This window comes from Gossypium raimondii, chromosome 3 (assembly GCF_025698545.1).
Source record: "Gossypium raimondii isolate GPD5lz chromosome 3, ASM2569854v1, whole genome shotgun sequence".
Classification (NCBI taxonomy): Eukaryota; Viridiplantae; Streptophyta; class Magnoliopsida; order Malvales; family Malvaceae; genus Gossypium; species Gossypium raimondii.
In genome coordinates, this window is record NC_068567.1 from 16273506 (window position 1) to 16281208 (window position 7703).

Here is a 7703-nt window from a genome sequence, read left to right on the forward strand (position 1 = left end):
GACACAAAACTGAAGACAGTTTCTCCAGCTTTGTGACACATTTAAATTTAAAGGGGTCATTGATGACGCTATTCATCTTCGGCTGTTCCCCTTCTCCTTTATTGATAATGCTTTTGTTTGCTTAGATTCGTAGGCACCGTGATCTATCATGACATGGAATGGACTTGAAGAGAATTTTTTAAACAAGTTCTTTCCTATTAGCAAGACAGCCTAATTGAGGAGGGAGATCACTATATTTAAGCAACTAGAAAGAGAAAACTTTCACGAAGCTTCAGAGCATTTTAAGATGCAGATCCAAAGATGTCCACATCATGGTTTACCTGGATGGTTGAGATGGCAGATGTTCTATAACAGGTTGGATGCACACACGCAATCAGGACTCGATGAAGCCGCAAGAGGAGCCTTGATGAACAAAACATACGATGATGTGTATGTTCTAATAGAAAACATGTAAATGAATTCCTGCCAATGTCCAAATGAAAGATTTACTTATGGCCAGAGACAATCCACGATACAAATTTCCAGGAAGATGACAAGTACTAAAAAATTTTGGATAGACATAATCGAATAGAGTCCGCATTATAATAACCCATTTTTTCATGGTGTTAGAAACAATGGTTTCGGGGCCACCAAATCTGACGAGTAAGTTCATAAGTATTATTATTTAATATTTACAAGTCAAACATGACTTTAAAAAAGGTTTTTTATAGAGTGATTTTTGTTATATAAACGATTTATAAGTTCAAGTGGTATGACCCTAAGGTCAATTGGTTTTAGAAAATAAGGTATCGGGACCACATTTCTATAAACTGAGTCATAAATATTTTTATAAATATTTACAGAGTTTCATTAAGGTGGTAATAAAGTTTCGTCGAAAAATTTTAATGTTTCGATAGATAATTAATTAAAAACACTAAATCGTAAAAGATGTAAAATTTAGTCACTATTTGATTTGAGTGATTAAATGGTTTATTGAATAAAGGAAAAGGGACTTAAATGGTAGTTAGACCATTTAAGAATTTAGTGGACGGTTTTTGGCAATTAAAAGCTTGAAAATTGGTAAAATTTTAAATGGACAAAATTATAATTTTATAATTAAACTTTAGTTAAATAAAAGAAAAAAATTATTATCATCATTTTAGTGTCTTTTTCATCGAAATTGGAAAAAGATAACTCCATGGAATTGAAGCTAGGTTCGGCCATGGTTAAAATTATGCATGTAAGACCCTAAGCTATTCGTTTTTTAATAATTTTTATGTTTTTGAGATCGTAGCAACTAGGTCCAGCTAGCCCGTACCTTCGATTTTGAAACTGTTAAAGATTTTGAATGTTGCTATTGATGAAACTTGTTATTTTAGATGTTAATTGATGAATTTGAAATATTAGTTGTTATTTAAAAGTATTTTATTAAGTGATTTTTTATGAATTTATCGATCAGTTGCTAAATTATTAAAAGAGTAAAAATGCAAGGATTTACTGTCAAATTGTTGCATGAATGGGCTGTGTGTAGATACCATTAACATTGGTTAAGCTCAATTTTGGGTAAAAATGGATAATTTGCATGTTTTGGGCTCAGGGACTAAATTGAATAAAAGTAAAACTTTAGGGGTAATTTTGTAAAAATTTCAAAATGACCAAATTGTATAAAATTAATTTTTTTTATTTTCTTAATTAATATATTGAATAAAATTATTAATTTAGATCAAGATCGGGTGGAAAATCGAGGAGAACAGAAAATTATCAAAATGCCTTTGTACTTTGACATTTCTGCAAAACAGCCAGGTAAGTTCATATGAAGTGTACTATGTATAATGTTGACTAAATTGAATGTTATTATATGATTTTATTGAAAATTAATAAATATATATGTTAATTATACAATTTATAGAATAAAGAAACGATGAAAATTCAACAATGTACGATGACTACCGATCCTCGTTTGAACCTTAGGAATATATTGGATAAAAATGACCTATAATTAGGGTTTTCATGTTTCGGGTGTTGGTCCTAAAAATCCTACCGGTGGATAAGTTTCGACATTAGTTGCGGATACTTGACAGCTTGTGTGAGCAACACTGTGTAGCTACGTTTCGACTGAAAACTTGTGTGAGCAGACCTAGGTTACTATGTTTTAGGTGCTGGTCTTGAATTTCCTACTGATGGCTGAGGCCCAGCATTAGCTGAGGATACTCGACAGCTTTGTGAGCAGCGTCATGTAGCTTACATTCCGAACGAAAGCTTGTGTGAGCAGGTCCATTTGACAGCTCATGTGAGCTATGACTATATGTTTAGCACACTTTATGTGAGCTTTCCTGCGTATGCGGTATTATTCTAAGTGGTCCAACGAGCATAAAAAAGGAAAGAACAATAAGTATTCAAATGACTTATGTCATGAGTTTATGAAAAGGTAACGTTCAATGAAAGTATGTTCATGCTCATGAAATTGAAGATTTCAAATGATGTTGTTCATGTATATGACTTACCTTATGTTATTTCAAGTGATTTATGAGTTGATGCTCTAACATGAGTTGTGGATGATGCTTAGGCTTGTGCCAAGCTTATGATTGGATTATTTCATGCTTAGTCTTAATGAAATACATTAAATCGGTAAGTTTTCAATTGGTAATATGCTTATGTACATGAAAAGGTGGTATAAATTAAAGTATGTAATTTCTTATTAAATGGTTTATCATGTAGTTGATTCAAGAAGAGCTATGTTAAATGCACTAGTTTGTAGTCATGGTTGATGTTATGCTTATATCTTGTTGTTATGCATATGAAACGGGTATGAAAAGGTAATAAAATGGTAAGTGCATAGTTGAAATGAAATATGATGAAATAAAATTGAATGATGAGTTGAAAGATGTACTTGTATGTGAGAAGTTTACGTATGTTATGGATGAATATACATATTTCGTGAACAAATATGCTAATTAATGAATTGATGTTTTATTTAAGCTAAAGTAAGTAAAAGCAATGGAAAATAAGTAAATGGAAGGGTTCAAAGTCTTATAAAATCCAACTATGCTAGGAATGATGAGTATATGTACTGTTGATAGACTTATTCCATTGTGAGTTGATGATTATTATTCGATAAATCTTGAGGCATTGGTATAGCTTTATATTTAATTTATAAAGTTCATTAATGAAATGAAATGTTATGTTTAAATTTTATGCGAGCTTACTAAGCATTCATTGCTTACGTGATTATCTTTCTCTTACTTTACAGATTATCAGAAGCTCGAACGGGTTGGAAGCTAGTCGGAGATTCATCACACTATCCATCTATTTTATCGGTAGATTCTAATGCTTTGGCCGTGGTTATAATGGCGTGTATAGGCGGACTATGTCTAGTGTTTAATTGATGATTTTGGTATGTATATGTCATTTTGGTTGATGATTATGGCATGAAATGTTGCCTTAGATTTGAGGTACTTAAGGTACTAATAATAGCTTGTTGGTTGTGGTTAATATGGTTAAATTAACGTATGTTTTGAAATGACCAAAATTGGTACGGTATTTCAAAACATACCGATTTTGAGGGAAGTTGAAATTGGTTGGTTATGGCCTTATGATGGTTGATACTATAGTCTTTATGAAGCTTAATTGAGAAAAGTTGAAATGGTTTAATGTGGTCATTATGGTTTAATGTGATGGAATGTCCTCTGATATGGTTTAATGTGGTCATTATGGTTTACGTAATGTAGTTGACATATAAGGCTAATGATATTGTTAAATGGTCAATTTGGTATGTCAAGTGTGATTTTGATATGTGAACCTAGTGGTAAGTTTTGGCATGAACTTAGTTATAAGTTGGTTGAGTTTTGTTTAAACTATGCAAATGTGAACATATGTATGATTGTTGTAACTTGAGGTGCCCATTGGGCATATTGGTTGTGTGAATATATACCTTATTGATTCAGCAGCTTGATGCATTATTTGATGCATTTTGAATGCTTGAGTACATGTGGAAAATTGGTTGTAGGTATATACATGATTGGGTGAGACAAATGGCTTGGAAATGGCCTATTTTTCATCCACATGGCTAGAGTCATGGGCATTGTCTCAACCGTGTCTGACACATGGCCAGGCAGCACGAGCGTATGTCCCTTGTAGATTTCAAAGGGTTGCAAGTCAGGCTATTACATGGCCTAGTACATTTCCAGACACACGGGCATGTGGCTTGGCGTGTGACCCAAATTAGGGAGTTACACAAGCACGGACATGGGCTGGGACACGGCCATGTGTCCCTACTTCGAATGTCCATACGGCCTAAGAGACGGGCGTGTGACCCCTGCAGTTTTGAAAATTTTCATTGTTTGTTGAAAATTTCCATAAGTTTCCGATTTAGTCTCGATTTGTTTCTAATGTCTTTTTAGGACCTCGAGGGCTCATAAAAGAGACCGTATGTATGATTTTGGATGATATTGTTATGATTTATGTTGTGATTTATTTGTGGCAATAAAATGTTTGTTGTACGATGTTGTCATCCAGTAATACTCCGTAGGCCTCATTCGGTGACGGTTACGGGCTTGGGTTGTTAGACGCATCCAGTGCGTCTTCAACATTTAGCAAAGATAAACATCTTAGCCATTATTTTGATAGCCTAAAAAAGAATGTGAATTAAATTGGGAATAAGGGTGGAAACCCTTATTTAGACACTTAAAACTTCGCTTAGAAAGATCACCCAAACCTGAGATTGGGTAGAAACCAAGGAGGAGGTAACAATTCTAACCCTGTTAAAAATACTATATATGGTCAATGCCTGGATCAAATCTAGGGAAAGATGCAGTCAATAAGTACAAAACTGAAACAGGTGTAGTCTGAGTGCACCCAAACATCTAAAAAATTGACTAATCTTGATGATCAGATGAGCCAATTAATGATCATGATTAAAGATATCAAAAGTAAAATTAGCACTGGTATCCCAAGTAATACCGAGAACAATCCTCAGAGAGAAGGGAAGGAGCATGTAAAGACGGTAGTATTCCTTTTGGGTAAAGTACTGAGTACCCCAGAAAACCAAACTCAAGTGGAGAACAAGGAGGATATCAATGACCTTCAGAAAGAGGTATTCAAAACACTAATGCTGAAACTGAACCAGAGGAGGTAGCCAAGCCGGCAGTTGAGCCAAAAGTTGAGCCAAATAGAGAACTCGCACTAGCACAGGTACCATTTACCTCATGGTTAGAAGATAAGCGGAAACGGGATGAAGCAGAATTTTTAAGTTTTCTAAACTAATTCAAATCTCTTAATGTCAACTTGCCTTTAATTGAACTAATTGAAAAAGTTCCTAAATACGCCAAATATTTAAAAGAAATCATGTTGGAACGACGAAAATGTGCAAGTATACACAATCGCAACAAGTAATAACGTGACAAGTAAATGTTGAGTTATCGTACCCACAGGGACTATAAAAAATAATATTTATGAAATTAATGTTAAAGCACTTTGGTGATGGAAAAAATTTTGGTTTAAAGATGATTAAAACTAAGGGTTAAAAACTAAGTAAAAAAAGAGAAAATTTAAAAATAAAAAGGTTCTAATGCACGATTTCAAATAAGGTTTAATCAAGATGATAAAATTGTTTTGGATTAATTACATTTCCTTACCTTAGAATCATTAAACTTATGCTTATACTTATTAATAATAAATCAAGGCAACTCGGTAATTTGCTAACTTATGAACATATTTACAAATCAAAATCCATTCATCTCTTGTACATATTCCTATATCAAGTCGAATCGATAAAACAGATTTATAAAGATAAACACATTATTGCACATACATACTTATTAGATTAAACAATCTCTCTCATATTCCTATGTCGATTCAAACAATTAATTCAACCTAATAAGCATATAAAAGACTATGTGAGGTAACAAAGTATCCTTACCTTGAAAGAGTTTAATCACAATAATCTTGCAAGTTATGCAAGGCATATGTATCGCCAAATACAATGCTAATCTAGTCTTCAACTACCTTAGAAGAATTAAACATGCACTGATTAAGTATTGTGTCCATTAATTACAATTTCAATGCGTTTAAATAATTAATTCTTTAGTTATCTTACAATTGTAATACAAGAATAACTTAATCATGGTTTTACTTAATCAAACATTTTACCGAGGCCTATAACAACGTAAACATAAATTTAACAAATCAAGAGGACGGAATGCAATCAACCCAACACGAATTAAATTCAATCTAAGTTGATTAAATTAACCATTCCAATAGCATAAATATTCATAGATATGTTCATCATAAAAACAGCAAAAATTAAAGAGAAAATGAGCAAGAATCAAATCCGGTGGTTTTTCGTGGCTTGACTAGGTTGCTCCGTTCTTCCTTCTTTGTTGTCCTCACCGGTCAAGGCTGCTATGAACACTCAAATTCTGATCAAAAATTTCTGAAGAAGACCCCTTTCCCAAGAGGAGAAATCGGCACAAGAGCAAGGAACTTTGAATGGGAAAATGAGAGAAAAAAAGTGAGAGAGGAGAGAAGAGTTGCGAGAGAAGAGATGTGAATCAAGGATGCTTTGAATGGACAGCAAAGAGGGGGTTTATATAGCTGAGGATGGCTTCTAAAAATAGAAAATTTCAGCAGCCAAAGAGCCCCCTCATGGTCGGCCATCCTACATGGCAGTGTTGAGACTTTCAACTTTGCTAAAATTAGCCTGGGGCAAATTTGTAAAGCCTTAATTTAAGGTGAGGTTTGAATGCAATTTGGAAGTCTTCCAAGGGCCTTTTTGCAGCTAACTTAATCACCTAAAAATTCTGATTTGGGTCAGCATTTGAACCATTCTAGGCTGCCCAATTGGTGGCTGGTTCGGTTCGCTCAATTTGGTTCAACTGGTGCGGTTCAACTGGGCCCTTTTTCCATAATTAATTAAAATTAATTTATTTAGCCCAAATTAAATTGGGAATAAATTAAAATTAATTATATTATGAATTAATACACATATTTGGACCGTCTTAGGCTGGAAATTATTTTGCCTTGTTACTTCGAATTGCTTCTCGATTTTGTTCTTCTAACGGTGTCTACCAGGTCAATTTTCGCCCTTTGTACGAATCTGTCAAAAATAATCAAAATTCACTAAAAATAGTTGTAAAATTGATTAAAAATTAACATGTTCAAATTTTTAATAAAATTTAATTATTTTATAAAAATTAATTATTTTATGACAAAAATTCTATCGAAAATGCATGATTTTAAGTAAAATTAGGTATGAAAAAGTATATAAATCTTTGTGTTTCCACATCTCTAGGCGTAGAAAAATTAAAATAGGAGAGCAAATTAACATAGATGCATTAAGTAGTGCAATAATTTCTAAATAGATTCCCCCAAAACTAAAATACGCAAAGATTTTTACAATTCCTATAGAGATAGGGGATATCCACTTCAGTAAGGCTTTATGTGATTTAGGTGCCAATATCAATTTGATGCCCTTATCAATACATGGAAAACACGGGTTAGGGAAACTTAAAAATACGCACATTACACTATAATCATTTTATAGATCTTCGGTCCAATCGAAAGGAGTACTTGAGGATGTGTTGGTTAAGGTGCGTAAGTTTATCATCTCGGTCGATTTTGTAATTTTAGATTTTGAGGAAGACTGTGAAATCCCTATTCTGTTAGGTGGATCACTTTTAGCCACGTCAAGGTCCACCATTGACCTAGAAAACAATGAGCTAATCATG

The 7703-nt window shown here is 33.3% G+C and overlaps 1 non-coding gene across 1 annotated transcript; it reads right to left on the bottom strand.

Moving 5' to 3' along the window:
- Positions 1–211: 211 nt before the first annotated feature.
- LOC128040217 (small nucleolar RNA R71) lies at positions 212–318 on the bottom strand. The gene has a single exon (XR_008194875.1). It is a non-coding gene; the product is annotated as a small nucleolar RNA R71 (small nucleolar RNA).
- Between the last annotated feature and the right edge of the window lie 7385 nt (positions 319–7703).